The sequence below is a fragment of the Wasmannia auropunctata genome, unplaced genomic scaffold (genome assembly GCF_000956235.1).
Source record: "Wasmannia auropunctata unplaced genomic scaffold, wasmannia.A_1.0 LD336101.1, whole genome shotgun sequence".
NCBI classification, from domain to species: Eukaryota; Metazoa; Arthropoda; class Insecta; order Hymenoptera; family Formicidae; genus Wasmannia; species Wasmannia auropunctata.
Window position 1 is genome coordinate 3,234,473 of NW_012026789.1, and position 10,627 is coordinate 3,245,099.

At 51.7% G+C, this 10,627-nt stretch overlaps 1 protein-coding gene across 1 annotated transcript in view; it reads right to left on the bottom strand.

The window, feature by feature from the left end:
* The window catches only part of LOC105459397 (pikachurin), a 115,730-nt gene that overhangs the window by 9,424 nt on the left and 95,679 nt on the right, over window positions 1-10,627 (bottom strand). The gene's annotated exons all lie outside the window — the stretch shown is intronic.

The window sequence follows — 10,627 nt, forward strand, 5'->3', positions numbered from 1 at the left end:
CACCAATCTCCTCGGTCCATTTCTCAAGAGCGGAACTAAGCGCTCTCTCTCGTATGCGTTCTTGTATCTGATTGGTGACGCGAATTCCTTCTGCCTGTATCGCGCGCGTGTCGGTGAATACGCATCTATATTTTTCCGCCTGCAGTTCCACAGGAATGATTCTAGCTAGGAGGAATGCGGCCGGAATACGACACAGTCCTATACGCCGCCACAATTCTAAGGGCAATCTTGCGTTGCACCGCACGGATCTTTTGAGCCACCCCTCGGTCCACACTCAAGGTTGGCGCCCATACCGGGGCCCCATAAAATATAATAGATTGTATAACTGCTCCGTACAATCTCCTTGATCCCTCTTTTGGTCCTCTCAGATTTGGCATAATTCTGGCCAGTGCTAGCGCCATCCTCTCCGCCTTAGGAAGAAGCTGAGTAAAATGCTCTCGGAAAGTCCACCTTCTGCTGAGCACCAAACCTAGATATTTCAATTTGGAATTCAAAGGGACCATGGTGCCCCCTACCATAATTCCACTATCACGCACCACCCTACGCGCTCGGCTGAATGCGCAGGCTTCAGTCTTGTGCGGGGAGATCCGCAAACCGAGTCTCTCGATTCCCCTAACCACCACGGATGTTGCTAACTCCACTTTCGCCCTGGCCTCGTCTAAGGAGTTACCCAGTGCCACTACCAGAGTGTCATCAGCGTAGCACAAGGTGTGGCAGCCCTCCGGCAGGTCCAGCTGGAGGATCTCATCAAAAGTCAATATCCATGCCTCAGGCCCATACGCAGATCCCTGCGGAACCCCACAAGTCATCGGGACCCTCTGCACTCCACCGCTGCTGTCCCCGTAGCAGATCCATCTATCCGAGAGGTAGCTATCCGTGATCACTCTGATATAATTGGGCAGCTCCTTCTTGATCAAGGCCAATCTGATCCGCGACCACGGCAGAGAGTTGAACGCATTGGATACGTCCAGCGAAACCGCCACTGCAGTGCGCCCCTCTTCGAACACCGGACTCAAGAGTTCTCTCAGCCGGAGCACCGCATCCACCGTGGAGCGCTCCGCGCGAAAACCAAACTGATGAGCCGACAGCCCCACTCCCAAAGCAACGCAGGCACGGACTCTTCGCACCACGATCCTCTCCAGCATTTTGCCCATTTCGTTCAGTAAACAGATAGGCCTATAAGAAGATGGAGCACGATCAGGCTTGTTCGGTTTCTTGAGAAGTACTAGCCTGGCTGTCTTCCAGCAAGCTGGAAACAGCCCCTCCCTAAGACATGCGGTGAGGCATTGGTTCATCTTGCAATTTGGTTCACACACTCCGGCAGTGCCACCTTAATTACACCGCCAAGTAAGCCGTCGGGACCCGGGGCCTTGCCACTGGAGCTCAGTCTCGAGACCGTCCACTCGACGTCCTCCACGGTGACAGCAAAATCTCTATCTCATTGAACCAGTTCCCGAGGATGTCGTTCCATTTCCTCCTCGTTGCGCGGAAAAAGTACCGCAATAATGCGCGAAATTTCTTCTGGTGCAAGTGCCTCACACACAGGACGCTCCGGTGGCCTCATTTTGCCCAGAACGACCCTGTAGGGGCGCCCCCAGGGATCCGCGTCTATAGTGGCCAGCAAGTTCTTCCACGCCTCGTTCTTCGCTAACTTGATGGCCGTTCTCAAGGCCTTTCTGGCTGCGGCCAATTCGGCCTCCAGAGCAGGCACGGCACCGTGCTGCCTTCTATGGCCCCGAGTAACTTTTCTTCTAAGGACAGTGCACTTCCTCCGCAAGGAGGCAATGTTGTCGTTCCACCAGTGCACTGCCCTTTTGGCTCCGTGTCTGTGCCTACGCATAGCCACATCAGAGGCCCTCGTCAGTGCCTCCTGCAACTGGAGCGCCAAGTCCTCCGCTCCGAGGTTCAGTTCTCGCCTGGGCCAAAAATATACCCCCACGCAGGCCAGGAGACGATCCGGGTCTAGACTCCGAATGTTCCACCTAGGAAAACTCTTAGGCACACTCTGCCCCGCATCCGCACCTCTTGCCCCCAGCTCCAGAAAGATATATCTATGGTCAGAGAGGGACTCCATCCAGGCCGCCACCCCCCAAGATCGAACCAGCGGAAGAGCCGCCGGTGACGCCCATGAGAGATCTATAACTGAACTACCCTGAGGTCGCACACAAGTCGGCTCCAGTCCGACATTTAACAGTCTGAGGTCATGAGCCGCTGCCCAGGTCATCATAACATCCCCACGAGCGGTGGAGCGAGTATTGTCCCAGAGATGATAGCGCGCGTTAAAATCCCCCAAAATCAGAAGCGGACGATTCAGGTGTCCCTCAACAGCGTCACCAATCTCCGAGAGGAAAGCCCTAAACTGATTAGTGCTCTTATTTGGTGAAAAGTAGCACGAAACGACAGTGAACTCCTCCCAAGCGACCATCACAAATCCAATGCCGCGAAAAACCGTGCGAAAAATCCACGGCACTAGCGGGCCCTGACATGTGACAGCCGCCATCGGTTTTTCCTCGCTCGAACAGGCCCATCGAGGATCTCTCGGGACCCGGTACGGCTCCGAGACGCAGGCCAGACCACAGTTCTTATCAAACATCACCTGCGCCATCAGGTCCTGAGCTCCACGGGACCTATTTAGGTTGATCTGAGCGATCCTAACCAACTTCCATCTCAATGGCCCTCTCACTCCGATCGACCCTAGTTTTCCCTCGACGCGGACTCCTGACCGGTTCCCTCTTTGGCGGACATGGTGGACAGATATCCGCTCCAGCTCTATGGGCAGATGGAAGGCCCCGCTCCTTGCAGACCGGACAGCAAGTCGGCCTTCCGCACTCTCGAGCCACATGCCCAGGCTCACCACAATTAAAGCAATTGCTCGTCCTGTCTACGTCACTGGGACATCTCTCGCGGACGTGGCCCACCGCCAGACATCGAAAACACTGGAGGGGCCTTCTTTTGAGTAGCTTCACCTTCGCCGTAGACCATCCTACACGCATCTTCCCCGATTCTGCCAGGCTGATTGCCGCGTCCAACGGGCACTGCAGCCAGATTGTTCTTAGACCATTCCGGGCCAGACGCATTGCTCCTAGCCGCACTTGATCTCTGGCGCACTTCCCCACACTAGCTACTTCCTCCACAAGTTCTTCCGGCAGAATGGAGCCGTCCAAACCGGACAGCCTCAGCTCTCCCCTGATAGTAGGTCTGCCGACTCGAACTCCAGTATCGCGGAAAGCGTCCCTTAACCTGGTCGCCAATGCGTCAGCCGCCCGGGAGGTATCTGCCCCTGGGATCTCGATTAGAATGTTTCCGGAGACAGTATTTCGCATCCTAGTGTCCGCAATACCCAAGTCCTCAAGTACGATGTGTTTCTTCGCTTCCCTAATGGCCTCTGAGTACGTAGGACCGCCCTCCGGACACACGAGGGTGACCGCCGATGACCGAGGAGCACGCCTTTTTGATGTTTTAGGAGCCGCCCTATGCATCCGATTGCGTGCAGTCATTTTTGCAGCACCCTCGTCGCGCTTCTGATTTGCATCAGACTTCGGTCCATCAGGGGGAGCTGGGATATTCCCCCTAGGAACCGGCAGCGGCGGATAATCTGCCAACTCTCGGAGTCTCTCCGCCTTGTTCTCTCCCGATATTGGCTGGGAAACCGTTTCCTCTCGCTTGGCACGGTGTTTCTTCTTTTTCTTTCTCGCGGACGCTGCAGGCCGCAGAGGGCCATCCTCCTCAGTGTCCGGCGCGAGCGAACCAGGCTCAACCGACGACAAGTCCTGTCCCTCCATTCTCTTCAGGCCCTCTTGGATATCACGGGGCCATTCTCTGCCCTGCATCCCGTCTCCAAGGGCACCCAACACAAGTAGCTGCGTGCGGAGTGCAGTTTCCATGGCCCCACTAATGGTCGCCGCCATTCGATCGAAGAATGCTTCGCCCAAGATATTCTCCACTCCAGACGGGGCCGGAAACTGCTGAGCTCTCAATGACGCATGGTCAGCGACCCCCGAGAGCAGACCCATATCGCTATTTATGCTAGCCTCCATCAGCTCTCTCAAAGGCGCAGGAGACACTAACAAAGCCTCAGGGGACTTCACAGGTCCGGGCTTATCAGCCCTTGCGGGCGCCTCCCTGATCGATGCCCCACTCCGCAAGTCCTCCACCTGAAGCCTGAGCTGCTCGTTTTCCTCCTTGAGCCCAGTGACCTCCTTCTGCAATTCCATCAGTTTGGAGCGAAGGAAGCCAATGTCTCCCTCCGCAGCCGTCCTTATGGCGAGGGTCTTAATCATCCCCGCCACGGAGCTGACATTGACTTTAATTTTCTTGTTCAAAGAACCTTTGATGTTCCCCCACTTCCTTCGGCACTCTTCAGTTTCCTGAAGCCACTCCATGGCTAGGGCGGCCATGTCTGAGGAAGATAACAGCTCAATCCCTTTCAGCCTAGAATCAATCTCTCCCCTTTGAGCAGCCTTCAGCCTGCCCCCTGAAGAGTCATGTGCTTCCGCGGCGTCCTCCGCCTCCGGGGAGCTCTGGAACGCCGAAGTCCTTTTTCTTTTAGGGGCAGTCAACTTCCGGCGGATGACCGTGTCCGACGAGGATGAGTCCCTACTCGGTCCCGCGCCCAAATCGGAAGAGACTATCTCGGTATCTCCACCTCTAGGCGTTGTGGGCCTAGAGAGCTCGCCAATTTCCATGGTGGAAACAACCTCAACCTCCTGGCTCTCCGGTGTAGCCGACTGACTCCTCCTTCCCCTTGGCGGTTTAGCCGGTATCGGGGCCTCCTGTACTTGCTCTTGAGTCATCTTCTTTCCCACAGGCGATTGAGCCACTTCACCAGTGGTGCCCGGCCTCAATCCTCTTTTGAAGTTGCCAGAGTCGATCCTCTCAACATTCACTCTGACATTTTCCGCACCGACGATCCTGATACTGGACGAGGGCCTCGCCGTCGCCCCTGTCCCACTCCCAACGCTCGCTGTCGACACGGGGGGCCTGGGACAAGACTCCCCCTCGCGCCGTTCCCCAGGGATCCGAGGCCCTGGAGGGGTTTCATTATTTTTCGACTCCATCATAAATTTTTTTAAGTAAGGCTTTTTATCGAGAGGTTCTGCTCTCGTCCCCATTAGCACTGTCCGTTTTGCAGGGGAACTCAGACAGGCAATATGGCTGGAAATCGTAGAAACCCGCAGTTCGCAATAATCGTCTAAACAGAACAGTGCACTTAGGTGCAGCTAACACCAGCTAATGTTACGCTCTCCAGTTAAAAAACAGTGTGCGACAGACGCATCACTAGAGGCGCGCACAGCCCACTATGCACAATGTACAACCGCATGATAAGCCTGGTAGGCTGCTGTAAACCCGGAGGAGGAGATTGTAAACTCGACTCAACTCAACAATACACAGTGCACTAGCTAAGAGAACGCTTAGTGCAGCAACTTAATCTAACTTAGCCTAGATCAACTTGAACAAATTTAATCCTAAAACAACTCAAACTAACTAAATCGAACAACGCTAGCGCCAACCAATAATAATGATGATGAGGCTACTAATATTTGTTTATGTCGACTACAATAAGAGACTTATATAACTCCTCAATTAATAACAACGATGATAATAACGCCCTACATGACTAGGAACAACTCAAAACTCAATAACGAAAATAAGGATCATTATACATTATATTCTATACTACTAATTAACACTACACGTATCTAATTGTATCCAACATATTGACCATGGCGTGGTCTCGTAGAAACTCGACTTAATGCTCGCTGTCCGCTTTTTCGTTATAATCAGACCGCAATTGCATTATCTATCAGGAAATATAAGAGCACATACCGTTCTCCAGTGTGCTACATATCTTAACACACTTGTATCATCCGTGTCTGTCCGCTTGTGAGGAATATAGTAAGTACTTTATTATTTACTACGTTGCATAGCTATTTACGTTATATAGTTCATGCCAGCAAGTACGTGGCAGCATCCTCATTCTCGACGCGAGTCGCATCTACCGACTGTAATATTCGTGCGGTCAGGCACATGGCATGAGCCCGTGCTACACCACAAAGTGCAGCACTCTTTTTAACTTTCACTATCCGACAGATATTACACGCAACCCTCACAGGTTATAAAGTGCAACTCGTTCCCCAATGACACTATGTTTCCTCGCTGTAGCAGGAGGACCCGCAGAGTCCCAGCAACCAATTCTCTACGCAGGCATGTGCTCTCATATAAACAGTAATATCGTTTATATTCCCGCGGCGTACTGTTAATTATAACCGCACTTGTGGTTTCCTCTATATGCATGTATAACATATGCGACTCGTGGCCGCGAGCACGTGGCGGATTTCAGCATTTATGTTCCGAGCCAAATCTATAGAACACATAATCCGTGCTTTAGGAACGCCCGATGCTACAGCCGCGCCACGGCACTACACTGTAGGAATGCAGTACTATCTGTACCGACCACTTGTCAATACATCCACTCGATTCTATGCAGGTTATGTACTGCCCATTTGATAATTACCGCACTGTCCCGCTCTATTAAGTCTCAGTCACATACGAATTTCACCGACCACGTGCACCGCGCCGCACATGTAACACCACTTCGGGTGCACCGACCTTTACGGCGACAGCATCTCCCACGTGGCTGCCGGAAGAGGAGGGCCGGCTCTTACCTCTCCCTCACTCTTCGCAGTACACCGTCCTCTGCACCTATGTGATCTTCACAGGAGATAATCAGGGTGAATATGCTCGCACGATAAGCTAATGGCCGCTTTTACGGACTCCAGCGGACCCACCGTCCGCTGGCCGATGACTGCAGGGTGTGCAGCGCACACAACTGCAACCTCGCTCCCGCCCAGTCCAGCGCTTAGGTGTCACCTGTCAAGAGAGTATGCAAGAACAAAAGCCAAGACTCTACTGAATTCACTCCGGTGCAACAGCTGTTGCAGCATCCGTCGCGCCTCGAGGTGGCAGGGCACGGTACTGACTATGATACACAGTCCCGTTATCGATGCAGCAATAATAATTAGAGTCGTTCACTTAAATAATTACATCTCAGTTTTGGCACATCGCTATTAATAATTCTTATAGTTTCTCTCCGATATTTGATTTAACGTGAGTCAAAATATTCTCGCCCCAAAGGCCCCGTGCAAAACTCGATCGTGTCACTGCTGACACATGCAACGCATAGGCGCCGATGCCGCCCCCGCGTACACTCAATGCAACGTTAATTACGACTAAATATCAGTCACCGCACGGTACAAAGTATTTAATCTTTCACGTGTAACTCAAACGCGAATCATCTCTCAGCACATAATATATTATCCCTCTCTTTTTCTCGGCGTGACGGCACATAGACATCTCCTACCTTTACTCCTCATGCATTACCGCAGGTAGGCTGAGTGCACTCGTCACACACCCACACCACGTCCGCAGCAGGAAAGAATCCGGCCGGATATAGCGGGCAACAGGACACGGCCAAGCGAAGGGCAAAAAGAGTCAGGCCCCAAGGACATCCGTATTAGCTATAAGCAAGAGGGAGACCGCAGGCCACAGACGCCCGGCAGGCGCCCCGCAACATCCAAATTCTCCCTCCAACCAGCAGAGAGAAAACTGACCACTCGTCACCAGCCCACAGCAAAGCAACCGTGCACCCCGGCTGAGCAAAGCAATCACACCAAGAAGCAGGGAGCCGTGCATATGTCATCTAAAACCCAGCGGGCAGAAGCCGCGGCCATTACATGCACACACAGCGCGCGCCGCCACGCGTCACTTTCACTAAGCGCAGTCGGGCACGCGCTCATGCACACCCAGTGCATGCAGCGTAACTCCTCCTACAGTGACCACTGTCCGGCACACGAAAGTGCACGCCCAAATAATCGCTCTCCGAGCACGTGGCGCTACAGCCACAGAGCGTAGAGAGTCGAGACTCGAGACAGCACACCCTAGTAAGGGCCCGTCCGCATGAACCCGCGCGAAAAGTGTACGCTCTAGAGCACACCTCGGCATTGACAACTCTTATGAAATGCACTCCACAGCCCACACATGTGTTCCACTCCTGTTCCGATACGGAATCAGAATATCACAAACCGTAGAATCCCATCACTCAGAGCAATGCACCGAGGCACCGATTAAGCCCGGGACTGAATAAATATCCCCGAAAAGGATATCTTTCGCCCACGTTACCGCGGTATGCCCGGCGTAAAGGCGACAGCCATAATGGCGTTCGGCTACGGCTCCACGTGCACCGCCCGATATTCGTTATTTTCTCACACAATACCAAGATTCTCGATGCAAAACGCACATCACTCGACACAGGGTCAAAAGAAGCACACGATAAACTCACCTACAACGCAGAAAACGCGTTTTATCCGCACGGTCGCATATGGAAAGGACGGAGCGGCACAGAGGCACGTCCATTCACCTCGACACACACGAGACCTCCAATCGTTACTATTGAATCACAAATTTTAACTAACAAGGGAACGCGAAATGTCAAATTCTGATTTTAATGAAACTTGGTACACTTTGAGGTCACACAAATAGATGAATTTAGAAATTATCAGTTGGTGCTAAAAAACGGTTTAAAGAGGATCCATCCCTTATAGATAGATAGATCAATTTATTTGCTCCCCTCAGGGTTACAAATTTTAACAAATCTTTACATATCTTTACATACATACATCTTATCACTACCTTAACCTACAGCCTACAACTTACTCCTATACATCTATCTTAATCCTATCTTACAATTACCATTACAATCATCTTGCTCGCCAATTATCTCGCTCGCCAATTACCTACACCTACACACACGCTCTCGCACGTCTCCCCGGGACCTCCGCTTCCGTCGCAATCTTTCCCTATCCATTTCCATTTCCTCAGTTTTCTCTCCTAAACCATTATCCTCCTCCGCTCCTTCTGCATTTACTTTCCCTCCCACTCCCCTCTCTCTCCCATTCTCACTCTCACTCTCTCTCTCTTTCTTTCTTACTCTCCTGTCCTTCATTCACTCTCCCCCCTCGTCGTCCTGCTTCTTATCATTCTCCTCCCCCCCCTCGTTCCTAAATCTTTCCAATTTCCTTAACCACTCCTCTCCCTCCCCCCCCTCCCCCAACACTACTTCTACCATCTCTGACCATTCACCCCTCGCACCCCATCTCCCGCATTCTTCCCACACATGCTCCCATGTTTCTACCTCTCGTTGACACATTCTACACCACCTGTCCTCTTCCTTCCCCCAGTACAACCCCTCTTTTACCCCTCCCCCTAATCTATACTTCGCCATCCTAGTCCATCTGCTTTCCGCCCATCCCTTTTTCAAATATCCTGGCAATCCTTTCCCTTTTACCCTCCTATACCACTTATTATATCTCGAGCTTTCTATTCCCTCCCATCTCTCCTCCCTGTCCCTTTCCCTATCCCTCTCTTCTATTCTTCCGAATATGAAGCTCCCCTCTTCTCTTTCTCTCTCCATCTCTTCCACCTCCACCCCTCTTTCCTCAAAGAAATTCCTCCTCTCCTTTTCCCATTCCGACATCCTTCCTCCCCTCTTCGCCCTCTCCTTTATCTCCTCCCAACACAACCTTGCCAATTCACTTCCTTTCCCCCTTGCTAATCTCTCTTCATACCCCCATACCCTCCTTCCTGCTCTTATCCTTATCTTTTCCCTCTGCAATTCTTCTCTCACCATATACCCTGGCGTATTCCAACTCACTCCCATTAACCATTTCAAAAATCTCTCTTGTAATCTTTCCATCCTTTCCCTTTCTGCCCACCCCCATACTTCCACCCCATATGCCATTACCGTCCACACCATCGCGTCGAACATCCACACTCTCTTTCCCCAATCCCCTCCAAACCTTCTTTTTCCTATGCTCCACACCTGTCCCATCGCCTTCATCCCCCTCCTCACTCTGTCCTTCACTTGCTTGTCCTGCTTACCGTTTCTTTGGAACACAAATCCAAGATATTTGAATTCATTAACCTCCTCTATCCTCTTTCCCTCCCACCTCCACACCATCTTTTTCCTTCTCCCTCCTCCTTTGCCAAACCTCATCACTTTCGATTTTCCCACATTCACCACCAGCCCCTTCTCCCTCATATACCTTTCCAACCTTGCCATCATCGCCCTCATTCCCTCTTCCTCCTCTGCCAATAGCACCAAGTCATCTGCATACGCCAGCGTATAAATCTTTCTCCCCTTTAACCTTACTCCTCCCCATCCTCCCTTCTTCATAAAATCTTCCAAATCCGCCATCAACAGATTAAACAACCCCGGACTCAATGGGCACCCTTGCCTCACTCCTCTCCCTGTCCAAAAAATCTCACTTATTTCCTCCCCAATCTTCACCCTGTTCTTCGTTTCTCTTAACAGGTCCATACATCTTGCTCTCAGCCCTTCACTTATTTCCCTCTCTTCTAACCCCTTTCCCAGCACCTCTCTATCCACAGAATCAAACGCGGCTTTCAGATCGACAAAAAATGCTACCACCTTTCCTTTTTCCTTACTGATTTGTCTATTTACCAAATAATTTAACACATAGATGTTGTCCACTGTACCCATCCCCTTCCTAAACCCCGTTTGATTCTGTGGTACCTTACCTCCCTCTTCCACTTCCTTTTCCAATCTTTC